Genomic DNA, 14,182 nt, shown 5'->3' with positions numbered 1-14,182 from the left:
CCCGTTACCCATTCGGAGATCAACATCACCCTTGTTTAGCTTTCTTATGCTTTTTAGGCCCTGCAAATGATTGCACAAGTGAGATCCACAACCAGTATCTAATACCTAAGTTGTATTTGAAGCATAATTTATGTCTATCATAAAAGATTCGGTTGAGAAATTACATGTTGGCTTCACAATGCCAGCTTTGATGTCATCCAAGTATTTCGTGCAATTACGCCTCTAATGTCCCTTGTTATTACAGTAATTACAAGTATCTTTAAGAGGATTACCCCTTATAGGTTTAGGCTTGGTAGAGCAATCCGCAATTGCTTTACCTTTGCCCTCCACCTGTATGGGCTTCTTACCTGCATTCCTCTTAAACTGCTTCTTCCCCTTCACGTTTATCGCAAGCACATCTTTCCTTGTACTCCCACTCAATCCCATGTCCTTCTCTGCTTGCACAAGCAGAGAATGGAGCTCATGTAAACTCTTTCTCATGTTCGTCATATTATAATTTACCTTAAATTGGGTAAATCCTTTGACGTGCGAGAGAGAGTGGAGCACTCGGTCCACCACAAGTTCGTCTGGGATATTGCATCCCAACCCCTCTAAAGTTTCCACGTACTCAATCATTTTAAGTACGTTTGAACTTACAGGTTGACCATCTTTGAGGTTAGCTTCATAGAAACGAACTGCGGTGTCATATTGAATTATTCTTGGGGCTTGAGAAAACATAGTTGAAAGCCTCGAGAATACTTCATGTGCATCATGAAACTTGACACATTGCCTTTGTAAAGCAGGATCAATTTAAAAAATCAAAACATTTTTAATTGAAACGGATTCCTTTTGATAATTTGAAAAAGCCTCCCTTACATCGGCAGTGGCCCTAGTACTAGGCGAAGGGGGAGAGGGATCGACAAGGTAGCGTAATTTTCCATCACCTGCGGCAGCTAATCGAAGTTGTTCCTCCCAATCTTTAAAATTACTACCGTCGGCTTTTAAAACATATTTTTCCATAAAAGAACGTAGCCATGAATCTATAGCTATGGTGACGGTTTCACTAGTAGAAGTCATCGTGATTACTACAAAGGAAATGAAAGGAAAGATTAACATTTATCATCTAAAAAAACCTTTTTTTTAACTTGTGAAACTATTTTAACAAGTTCCCATTTATATAATGATCTCCCACTGAATTATATAAATGATTCCAAGATCCAATTTTATATAAACACGGGCACGGTGGACCGATTCAACCCATATTTATATAAATTTGGTGAGTCAACATTTTGACTGATTCTACTACTAGAACTCTTGGTTGACGGATTTTCTTAAAATCTATCTTTTAGCCCCAGAATAAATACGGGCACGGTGGACCGATTCAACCCATATTTATCCCGTTGAGTCCAACCAATTTTCACGCGTAATAACTTTTATTACCCTACTTACCCAACGTAAAAAGAGTGTACCTCGGTGATCCGAACCTACTTCTAATGAAGAAGGGATTCATAGGTGCTATTATTTGGTAAGGCTTAATCTCAATTTTAAACAAATGTGAGAGATCTTATCAATTTAATTGTCTATCACTTTTAAGTGAACAAAATTGGTGAATGCTAGACGATTAAATCGATAACAACAAAAATTAAAACATGTAGTGACGATTTGGCATGAATGCATAAATAAACAAACAAGTCCTAATATGGCCACCTAGTTAATCTAATTAACTAAAATTATTACATATCGGAAACCAACTCCTTGGTCACTTGAGTCTTCATAAATTGGCCTCCTTCTTTAGGATTTCGGAATGCCTTTCCGAAAACACCGTTTTCATGAAAACTCCGTCTTTAGACGCTTCATTTAATTAATAATAATTAAATTACATAAAAATATCCTATTATACAATTTGTAATTAAAATTAAAATAAAACTATTAATTAATTACAAATTAGAAAATACGAAATTGCAATTAATTACAAAACAAATCGATATTCCCTTACATTACGGGAAATACAAATTTCTACCTATAGCCATATTAGGAAAAATTACATAATTATAATGATAAAAAAAATATTCATACAAATGAATAATAAAATGCATTATGGAAAATGACATGCCAAATCGTCTAACTTACCAACAACGATCATTTGAGCTTTCTTTAACGGAATTTTTATCAATAAAAATTCATAATCTGTTCTTAAAACAATTTTAAGATATGCTAATGATACTAATCTGGTCTAATTTGAAAATAATTATTCTCACTAATTATCTTGAATTAATATGGGATTAAAACACAAATTATGACAAAAAGACATAATAATTCACAATTATTATGGAAAAATTTCATTTACTTATAAAATTTATGGAAAAAAAATTTCAAGGCCATGAACATTCTAGTCTTACACCAAAAATGACATGTAAGTGAAAATTTTTGTTTAAAATTTATTTAAAACGATTTTACAATTTAATCGGTAAAACGACAATTTTTACGATTTAATTCTAAACCAAACCATAAAAATTGAAATAACTTAAAATAAAATTTTATACATTTTGGAACATTTTCCAGGAGCTACAAATTCAAAAATTTCGAGCCCAAAATTAAATCAATTTTTATTTGCAAAATAACCATTATTTACCAATTTTTATCAAATAAAAATCAATAAATTATCTAAATTAATCACATTAACTTAAAGTAACTACTTATCTCATAAATAGAATATGCATGTGGTTATTTCTAAATAAATATACATAAAATTAACATGCAACCCAATTTAATTAACTCTTAATTAATTTTAATGCATTTTTATTCAATTTTATGCCATTTTAAGTTATAAAAAATGGAAAAATATAACAAAAATCCAATTTTCGTCCCATATCATCCTAAGACCAGATTATTTACATGCAATACCATATTATGTGATAAAACTAATTTTAGTAACATAATATCAATTTTATTAATTTATCTCATAAATTACTAAAATCGTCTTAAGACAACATGCATGTATATAACAATGCTTTGATACCATTTGTTAGTTATTTAGACCAAATTAATACTCATCTTATGATATCAAAATTACAAATTAATTTTAGGTGGTCTAAATCTACATGCATGCAAAGCAAAATATAAAAGAGATGGTATTAAACCATCTTAAGACAAAAATTCCTTACATTGTTATAAGGCAAAATGTGCACAACTCAAGGACTCCTTTCTTGATGTTGTTCTTGTGTTCATGCAATAAGGATGATCCTCCAACACCTTAATTACCAAAGTAGGTAATCTCCCAAAGTGGCACCCAAGATAAACCCAAAATACTACTAAAATACTAACTAGGTAAATGTACTAGTAACCTTGTTTATTTGTATATTTGATGTACTAATTAATATTATTACCTTGATAATATTATTATTTTACTTTTATATGTGTTTATTGTAAAAGGATGAATAAAATAAGAAAAAAAATATGGTCTATTGATGGTGTATATGAACCATCCACAACAAGCACACAAAGACCAATTTTTCTTCAAATTTTCAACCTTAGAAATGATGGAAGGACTTAGGTATATATAGGCATGCAAATGTATACAATTCACATACAAATGCTAGTGGGAAATGCCTACCTTTTCCACTCACAATGAGTGTATCAGTAGTGAATAAAAATCTGTCCAAATGGTCCCTCCGGGTCCATTTCGATTTTTGATATTTTCCCCACAAATGCTTATAAGTCTTATATTTAATTATCTGACATAATTAAATATTAATTTGATTATTTAACACTTAAATAATATAAATTAACTACCAATGACTACTTAACTATTAAGTAATCATAAGACCATTTTATCAAATACAATGTGTCAATATTATCCCAATTAGCTAATTTTACAACCTCTTGTAAAATATAAATAGCTAATTAATTCCACCTCAAAACATATACACATATCGCATAAAATTAATTAATTAACAATTAATTAATAAATTCTAAATTCTAAATTTATTACTTAAATATCACATAATTAAATAATAACAATTAGTTAAGTATTTGTGATTCTCCTTTGCTACTTCGCGAATCTTGTAGTCAACAGGCTCGTGCTTCCTCAATTTCTCGCACTCTTCAGGAGTAGCAGCCTTCCTTCATTGCAAGTATGAATCAGATACCCATAAGGAGCCAACGGGAGAAAGTATGAACAACATGTTCTTTTGAGCCCACTTAAGAGCCCACTCTCGGCGAATCTCGGTAGTATGTGCCAATGCAGTCTAAGGAACGGTTTCAAGCTTCAGAATCTTTTGCTTAAGGCCCACTTGCCTCATCAATCTCTCCGGGAAGATGCAGATCATGAATTCCAAGCCGGGAATGCGAACTGACCGAGTAGGATCTAAAGATGAAACTCCAGTGACTGACCTGAGATGCCACCATGGCACAATCCATCGGATCAAGGGACCTCCTTCATTCTTCAACTTGTTCTCCCAATAGTTACAAACCCGAGTAGAGTCCACCATGTAGAGCCTGGTTCTCATCGCAATTGACCGAGCATGGTATCCTGGCACATTAAATGGGGGCTCGATCAACCGCAGACATTCTATGAGCCAAACCTACAAAGAAGACGAGAATTAATGCCCAACCGAAAAAAAACGGTTGTCGTATACAAAAAAAAGAATACAGGTTCTTACCTGCAAAATGATAGGACTTCCCAGATCAGGAAGCTCGCGGTTGGCTTTTCTGTTGTCCAACCCCAGAATGATCTCTCCTAAACACAGGCACGCTGGGCTCTTGCGCAGCTTCATTTGTTCCACTAAGCTCAAGAAACGAGGGTCCCCTCTTATCTCCTTGTCAACATGCCCTTGAAGGACATAACAGTGAAGTAGACAAAATCCGAACCCCCTGCGTCTAGCAACATAAGAAATAGACGGGTCTTCCCTGTTTATGAATCGATCAAAGAAGTCAAGCATACAGACTCTTTTTGAGGTCACAAGACGATCGACCTCAGCCTTAGTCAGTCCCAACAAGTCTCTAAATTTACCCTTATACCCTTGAGAGCTAAAAGGTATAGCGGGTGCATTTTCTGGATCCCATCCTCCAATAGCTGCTATTTCTTCAAGGAAAGGACAAATATCGCGTCCAGAAAAGGCGAATACGTGGAAATTAGAATCCCAATATACAAGACAAGCATTCAAGAAAGGTTTCACAACCTTCACTAATTTGAGGCTCAAGATTGATCCCAATTTAAAAGCACCCATGTCATGCTTCTCGACATTTGTAAACTCATTTGTCCACTCCTTGAGACGATTTTCAAAGACATCCATAATTCTTGATTTTTTTTCTAAGAAAATAGGAAGAGCTTTTATGAAATATACGGAAGAAAGATGGAGGAATTATGTGAATAAAAGCTTCCCCGACGTCTCTATTTATACTAAAAGCTGTTTCCTAACTTCCGTCAGGTCTGACCAACTGGGGAAATTGCGCAGCACCTGCTGCGCCTCTTCCCCAGGTTGATTTCCGTGATTTTCAGCTTTGGATCTTTCCTAATTTATTTTGACTATAATTTCCTATTCCTATAGGTTATTATTTTGGTAATTCCGTCAAATTACGAAATTTTATGTTTCCTAAGTTTTCGAGCACGCTTTTCGAGATAAAATAGACATTCTCGCCAAACGAGCACACTTACCCATTTCTTTTTATTTTATTTTTTAGGGGAATCATTTCACTCATCGTTTAACATTTTATTTCAAACTTATACATTTCTTTTTATGTTCTTTTAGGGGGTAGCCCTCCCTACCGTCCGGTCATTTTTCTGGCAGTTTTGTCATTTTCGCTCATTTTTGGGCAATTTTGTTTTTTTGCATTTTCATGTTATTTTTGCTCATTTATGGGCACTTTTTTTTGCTTTTCTCATTTTGCGCTAATTTAAGTCACGTGTATATTTTGTGTTTTACGTGTAAATTCTGTGTAAATTTCGGCAGCATGAGGGCATAAACCGTCATCTACCAAACCTGTTTTCAAGCTAACCTGCAGGAACAAACATACGACCCAGTAGCAAAGGCACTCAGGCCATCATATATACATCAAACTGGGGGCTCTCGCCCAAAACAGGTCCAAAAATACAAAACAAAGTCCAAAATGTACAAGTATATAAAAGACAGCCAACATCAAAAGAAGCAAAGCAAAGACAGCTACTCCTGGTCGCCACTCAACTCGGTCACGGTCGCCTTGAGAGCAGCAATCTCAGCATCCCGGACCTCCAACTCCCTCAACAGGCGAGTTGTCTCCTCCCAGGACTGCGCCAGCTCGCGCTCCAGGACTCGCTCCCTCTGCAAGTGACAAAGAAATCCTTTATTTCAACCATTTCGTTAAACCATTTCAAACTAATGCGAGAAATTGCAACGAAATTCAAAATAGAGAGAATGAGAGGTTTATACTTGTCGTCCTCGGCCACCTGCAAGTGCCTCGATGGCCGTGGCCCGCAGCCGGTTGGCCACCCTCCACAACGCCGTATGCCGAGACGGCGCCATCTGCAGTTCAATAAAAAAAAGATTTTTAATAAAATGAACAAATGTATTCTTATACAATAGCAAAAGTCAACCGAAACTGGAGGCTTACCCTCCTAACCAAGTGCTGCCACTCCTCCAGGCCAACATCTGTCACCTCCTCACCGAAGTCACGGTGCTCGGAGATCATCGTCGTCATCCCCGCCGCATCAGTGTACTCAAAGGTCTCTGGGTACGCTGGGGGCTCGACGCCTGCCCCCTCGATCTCATGCAAAGTTCAAATGAATTCTTTATTCAACGATCATTCGTCAGTTTGTCAAGTCAATTAAAAAAGAGAGTAAAATAATTACCACGATCGGCCAGTACGCCAACCTCTGGCGAATAAACAAAGAGTACTCCTCGCCAAGAAGGAGAAGAGTGTCACCACCAACGTCCGCCAAGTCAGCCTCTCTCAGCATCCGAAGGATCCCTAAACATCGTCCGAGGAGGATCGATGGGAACCGTAAAAGCCTCACGAGAGCACTGATGAGTCAAGTGCTCGCCCAGGTACCACACTGGACCCATGGACGTCCTCAACAACAACCGACTCGAGCTCCTAGGTCGAAGGATCCCGGCCACGAAAGGTGGAGCATCGGGGTAGTCCACCCAAGGTCTGGGCACCCACTAAAGCAAGCAAATAAGGTGTCATTCTTATGATCACTTCTGAGAAACAATGAATAACGATAAAGGAAAAGTGATTGAAGATACTTACGTCACTCAACTTCAGGGCATTCACGCCCCGTCGACAAACATCGTAAGAAGAGCGCTGGCTCTTCCTACGACACACCATCCAGTCTCTCACAACTGGGGAAGCCAGGACCGACAGTAGCAGGAGAAGTCCCCTTCTCCAGCAGCTCGGGACAGACCATGGCCCTCATGTAGCGAGTGAGGACCGCAAAGCCAGGAGTAACCCAGTCCCAACGGCCTAGGTCACTCAGGTCAGAAAGGAACTGGAGAAGCTTCGTCGACAGCCTCTCCCCCTTGTCTCCGAGGTAAAGTGAAGACAAGAACCGCCAGATCCACAGACGAGCCCTCTGTTCTGCACTACAAGCAGGAGGAGCCACCTTCCTCCCATCCATCGTCACCAACGCCGGGGTCCTACCGGCAAAGTAGTCCCTGACGTAAGTACTCGGCACTAACCCGGGAACCCTGGCAGCACCCTCTGCCAGGTTCCAGCCAATCAGCCTCCTGGCCTCAGCCGAGTCCACCCTCATGGCCGTCAACGGCCACACCACAGCCTCCTCTCCACACGACAGACTAGAAATCATGTCGTAGTCCTCCAACGTGACCCCGACCTCCCCAAAAGGCATGTGAAAGGTCTAGGTCGTGTCCCAGTACCGATCAAGGAAGGCTTGAATCAGGCAAAGGTTAGCCCGAAACTTCCTTTCCTTGATCGCCCTCCACGCTCCCACTAAGGCTCCGAAGGCTCCTAACTTGATGATGGCCCTCTCCTCCTCCGTCAACCTCCCGTAGTCCTCCATCATCGTCGTGTAACCAGAGAAGGACCTCAAGTTCCCGGCCTCCTATATCGATTCAAGAAAATGCTATCTTTAGCACAAAGCGAATGAGAAATGAAATTACCAGTGAATAAAGGAGGAAATTAGTAACGAAATGACAAGTCTGAAGATTACCAAACTCCTCACCGTCCTGTAAGACAGGTGGCTCTCTCCTGCCCAAATGAGATGTCGACCATCCCATTTCTCAGCCCACTCAGGTGCCCCCGCTAGCTGGCGACCACCTCGTCCGATATTGGCCCGTCTCGGGACCTCCCCAATGACCTCCTCGAACACCTCCCCAAAAGAGAGAGAAGGGTCGAAGTCGATGTCCACGTCCATAGGAGCCCTCCCCGATGTAGAAGTCATGTCACCTGCGAAATCAGAGTAGATTAGGCCGCGTCAAATGACGACAAGCCTCGGTAAGGGTTGTTTTAAGCCTTTCAGACCCCGAAAATGGCCGTTTCTCGCCATCTTTGGCCATTTATTTCAAACCCTGGCCACTCATGTGGTAAATTGGGTCAAGTCAAGTCTAAGTCCAAGCCTAGTCATGGGTTCGAGTCGGAATTTTGGCAGCATTTCGCTATGATGGCGATTATGCCCTAGAAAAGTGTCCTGAAAAAGCCGTCACAAATCAAAAATCCGAAATGGTAGGAAATTTACCCATTACACAAGGATTCTAAAAACTAAATTTCACCAAAAATGGGCAATCCTAAGGCCATTTTCGAAGTGATTTTCGAAACAGCTTAGAAACCGTCTCAATTTCACTCAAATGCACAATACTCAACAAAAATTCAAAAAGAATACATGGTTATGTTCCTAACATTACCAATTATCCATTTCTAATGTCAATTTTACAAGGCAAATACATTTAGGGGAAAAGCCCCAAATTTTCGAAATAATTGGGTTGAAAACCCTAATTGTTTCGATCAAATTCAAGCAAATACGAGAATTAAGGCAAAGATAAGACACATACCTCTATTAGTCATGATTAATAGAAGGTTTTGATCAACTTTTGACGGAAAATGGTCGGAATTTGAGAGAGTTTAAGAGGTTTTTGTGTTTTGTTATAATGAACGAAACACGGCTTCTGTCGAGTTTTTACTTAGACAGGGACGAGCTCAGGAAAGGACGCAGCAGATGCTGCGCCTCTTCTAAGAGTCGCGGCTCTTGCTGCGCCTCTTCCCCAGCTTCCCTCTAGCTCAATTTTCAAAAGTTTGTTATGAGTTCGTTATTTGTGGGGCCATCTTTGGTGCGCCTCTTCTCCAACACCATATATCATACATTTGGTCCATTTGACATTTATTCTTTGTCCGGACCCGTATTCCGAGCAGACTATGAACTATCGCAGTACTTTATTTTCGAGCAGACTGTGAACTATCACAGTACTTTATCTTCGTGCAGACTGTGAATCATCGAAGTACTTTGTCAAACCCAACAAAGATATTTCATCAAGACTTCGCTTGCAGCAACGAGCGGATTTTCGACGACGTTTCGACATGCCTTTATCAATAACCTATTATTTTTCCCAACGAGAGTTCATGACGGTCGATTGTACTTCTCGATAGATGGAGTTCGCTTGAGACCGACGCAAGCAGATTTCCCCCAGCAGTTTCTACCGACGTCCTGCTGTTCTCAACATTTATTTGTTTCAGACAGTCCTTCTGTAACCTTCAGAATTCCTGTGACCCTCTTGCCTTCAGACATCAAGTTATCTTCAAATCAAAGAGTTTAGTCGAAGCATCTTCAGTCCCGTTTTGCCCAGGAGTCTCAGGTATGGTTTCTTCTTATGGTTGGCGAGCTTCCTTACATAGTCTAATGGACTTTAAACAACCCTCCCCGATAGTGGACATACTCTAAAATGTTCCCGACGACAGGCCCTTGGCTCAGACCCCTTGAGCCGCCTCACGTCGCCATAGTCGTCAGGCTGTAATCTTCGATTGACCTGATGGCTATACTTTGACTTTCGCCTTGTCCAAGCCTCAGTTAAATTAGGGGCTCTGTAGATACCTCATTTCTTCTCCTCCCGCAAACCACACGCTGATGATTGGGCCGCATGTTTGGTACGCGGAACGATTTATGACAGTTCGTAAGTTTATCGTCAAGTGATAGCTCAAATACTTGTGTCTGCCCCTTGGTCGTCATCTACGCGCCATTACGGTCATTTTGATAGTAATTAGAGTTCATTTGGAGTCCGGGTTAAAAACCGCTTCATTTTCTAATAAACCGTTTTAAAATGCCGAGTCGGAATGTTCTGGAATATTCCGGATATTTCTATTCCATAATTAATTTTTTACATCTTTTGGTAAAATATATCCCGAAATCTTATTTTACGGAATAAGGAAGTTGAGATCTACCGCAATTCCATAAAAGAAACGCGGAAATCTTTCTTCCGCAGGAGGATACCTCTGGGGAAAGGACGCAGCACCTGCTGCGCTTGTTCCCCAGCTCTTTTCTGCGTATTTTCAGATCTTTTAAGATTTGTTCCAAAGTAATGACATAGACACTAAGAACTCGTTACCCTTAGAATTCTATGTGTAGAATGACTCTCGTGGATGCCAATGAACACGAATGTTCACAGAGATCTGGAGTAAGGAGTGAGGGCACGTATTAGAAAGTCCTTTTAATGAACACCTAATCTCGCCCGCCTCGATATCGGCCTCTACTAATGATTAGGGAAGTTATTCATACTTGATATGTTGTCGATTATATGCATGCAATGCAACAAACAATAGATTAATCCTAGCATGTGAGAATTAACTAAGTCGGTGAACATGTAATTTAACACTCATTAATGTCGAAGTAGGGTTTAAGATTGATTACACGTGAAAACAAGTGAATAATCCATACAATATAAATACGAAATAAAGAAATAATTACAGTTGATAAATTTGAATTTACGTCATAAACATGCTCAAAAAGGATTTGGAAATAAAAGAAAAGAATAAAAGAAAATAAGGAAAATCAGAAAATTGGAAAAATAAGGAAATTGATTTAAATAAGAAAAATTGGAAAATAAGGAAATTTGAAAAAATAAGGAAATTTGGAAAATAAGGAAAATTGGAAATAAGAAAAATTGGAAAATAAGGAAAATTGGAAAAAAAATTAGGAAAATAAGGAAAATTGGAAATAAAGTAGAGAATATGGAAAATATGTTGAATTATGGTGATAATAAGAATAATAGTTAATTAAAATCTTAATTAGAAACCTTACATCAAAACGAGAAGAGTTCAGCGGCAGAAGCCAACTCAGAACAGGCGCAGCATCTGCTGCGTCCTCTGGAAGAGGCGCAACACTTCCTGCATCTGTTCTCCAGTTGGATTCTGACTGTGAAAGTTAAACCCGCGGGTGATACGTGCATTTTATATAGCCTTTTTAGTCTTATTTTGCACGTATTTCTATGCATTTTTATACCGCTTTGTATTGCAAAATGCCCCGAAATGGCTACTTTGGTTTGTTTTGTCTGTTTTGCAGAAATGAACCTGAAAGTGGTGAAACCGTGCTCTATTCGTCCTATTTTGCATGCATTTTGAGGAGACGGGAATGTTAGAGCGAGAGTTATGCATTGGGATGCGTGAAGGGTGGTCAACTGAGCAGTCAAAGACGATTTAGAAGCTGACTTGGAGGAAGAACACTTGATCGAGAGGTCTTTTGGATCGATCGAGTGGTTTTGTGAGCAGAAGAGGTCAATCGAGTGCTTTATTGTACTCGATCGAAATGCTGATTTCTGGGTTTCCTCGATCGAGTAGTTTATTTGTTCGATCAAGAGGATTAGCTGCTGAAGACCTCGATCGAGTGGTTTTATATCACTCGATCGAGAGGTTTTGGATTCTAGACGGGCTTAATTAACTCGTGTTATGTTATTTCGTAATGGACTTAGTTTTCCTATTTAAGCATTCAATAATTAGGTTATTAAGGACGCTGTTTGGAGGCTACTTACACATTGTTCATCTCGGAAACTCTTAATCTCTCTTTTATACATTTTCTCTTTAATAATTCTTTCTTCTCTTAATCTATTGCTTAGTGGATTTGATCTTTACGCCGGAATCGCTTGAGATTGTAATCTCTCTTCTCTTATTAATCTTAATCTCTTTGTTTCTTTCCTTTAATCATTGTTTTCTTGTCTTAATTATTCTGCCCTAATCTTGTTTATGCAATATTATTGTTTTCTTATCATGCCTTTAATTAGTTCATTAATCATTATTATTATTGACAATATTAGTAATATGAGTAGCTAAATTCTTTCATGTTGGGATTAGGGAATCCATGGTAGAATTGTGACGATGTAGCGAATAGACTAGATTGTTTACTTGTGAGAATCTGTACCCATGGCAATATAACTATAATACCAATTTAGTTGAGTGCACGCTTCTAAGTTACCTTTAATCTGGTTAAATTTACTCCTGGATCGGAAGATTGGACTAAATAGACCTGCTATGAATAGTAGACTACTCTGACGAGGACGGAAGTTAAGTTAGTGGAAATCTAGGATATAAAGTGGACCGGAAGGACCTTTCATTTATCCGTCTCACAGTAGATTATCTAGGCTATTTGCAGTTGAGTCGATAGACTACCATGGTGAACCAAAATCCTGACATGTTCTCTCTCATTTGATCACCTTTATTACATTTTCTGTCTTTTATTGCTCTTTCTTTACTACTCTTCCCTTTAAGCCTTTATTAGTTTAGAAATCAAATTCAAATCCCCATTTAGTGACCTAAATAGACGGACCTTAACAGATATCTTGCCTCCCTGTAGAGATCGACTCTGCTTATCACAAGCTTATTTGTTAGTTTTAAATAGGTTTATTTTTTATACAAAACGACAGTATCAAATTTTGGCGTCGTTGCCGGGGAGGCAATAGCCCTATCTGTTTTTGTTTTCGTTTATTTTTATCCGTCTCAGGAAATTTCTTATTCTTGAGGCAGTTCTCATTTATTTCTTTCAGTGCTGTGTATGCCCAGGTCAAACAGGTCAGAATTAGTTCCTGCTGATCCTGAGCCAGAGAGATATTTTCGGCATAGACTCCGTCTGCAAAGAAAGATTCGAAAGGAAGACTTGAGTACTTTCGAACCCGAGCTACAACACTTTCTTTTTGCAGAAGATCCGTCTTTTGAAGAAGACAATGTCATTTCTGCTAACAAGGCAGTAAAGATGCCTAACATTGCAAGTCACTCGGAGCCTAAAGCATCCTCAATTCCTAAAGGTTTTAACCTCCAAACTGAGGACGGTAACACTTTCGATATCCGTCCGTCTTACATAAATCTGGCGGAGAGAAATCTATACCGAGGTGTGGCGAGTGAAGATCCGCGAAAGCACATGGAAGTCTTTACTGACTATTGCTCTACTATTCCCGCTACAAAGGGAGTAACTCAAGACAAGATAAAGGAAGTGCTTTTTCCATTTTCTCTGACCGACTCAGCCCGTGAGTGGCTGACTGATCTTGACCGGACAGCTGCTGGTATCACCAACTGGGAAACTCTCGCACTTGCCTTCTACAAAAGATACTTCCCTCCACAACGCACTAATCAGCTGAGGGGTAAGATTACTAGTTTCAAGCAGGCACCTGATGAGACTTTCTATGAAGCTTGGTGTCGGTTCAAGAAGTTGGTGAGGTGTCTTCCTCACCATGGTTTTGATCAATGGTTTTTGTGCAACCAGTTCTACAATGGGTTGTAGGATGACCATAGAGCTATACTTGATGCCTCATCCAACAGAAGATTTCAAAAGAACATTGATGATGATAAGGGATAGGGCATTATTGAGGAGATGGCGACCCATTGTGATGAATATGGGAACCCACGGGACGGTATTCGAACGGTCCATTCGGTTGATAAGGCAGTCGTGGCTCAGCTGGAAGCCATGAATGTCCGGTTTGATAGATTGGAGCTGCAACCTGCTGGAGATCAACAGGCGGTTCATTTGTTGACTAGACAGGAAACTGTCACTTGTGAGAGGTGTGGAAGCGATTACGGTCATTCTGCTATTGACTGTCTTACTGAGAAAGAACATGTCCTTGCCTTTCAGCAATACAGGCAAGGAGGAGGTTCTTATTACAATAATCAAGGAGCAATCCATCCCAATTTGAGGTGGACAAGTCAAAATGTTCTTATTCCCACTCCTCCACCGCAGCAGCAGCCATATATCCCTCCTCACAAAGCTCAACAAGGCTTCCAAAAGCCTCCTTCTTTTCCT

General features: G+C 39.3%; 1 non-coding gene across 1 annotated transcript; it reads right to left on the bottom strand.

Annotated features, from left to right (window-relative positions):
- Positions 1-13,517: 13,517 nt before the first annotated feature.
- On the bottom strand, positions 13,518-13,623 carry LOC141658219 (small nucleolar RNA R71). The gene has a single exon (XR_012549117.1). It is a non-coding gene; the product is annotated as a small nucleolar RNA R71 (small nucleolar RNA).
- Positions 13,624-14,182: the final 559 nt, after the last annotated feature.

This window comes from Silene latifolia, chromosome 5 (genome assembly GCF_048544455.1).
Source record: "Silene latifolia isolate original U9 population chromosome 5, ASM4854445v1, whole genome shotgun sequence".
NCBI classification, from domain to species: domain Eukaryota; kingdom Viridiplantae; phylum Streptophyta; class Magnoliopsida; order Caryophyllales; family Caryophyllaceae; genus Silene; species Silene latifolia.
Note: the sequence above shows the minus strand (reverse complement) of the source record. Positions and strands in the feature narration are given on the sequence as shown.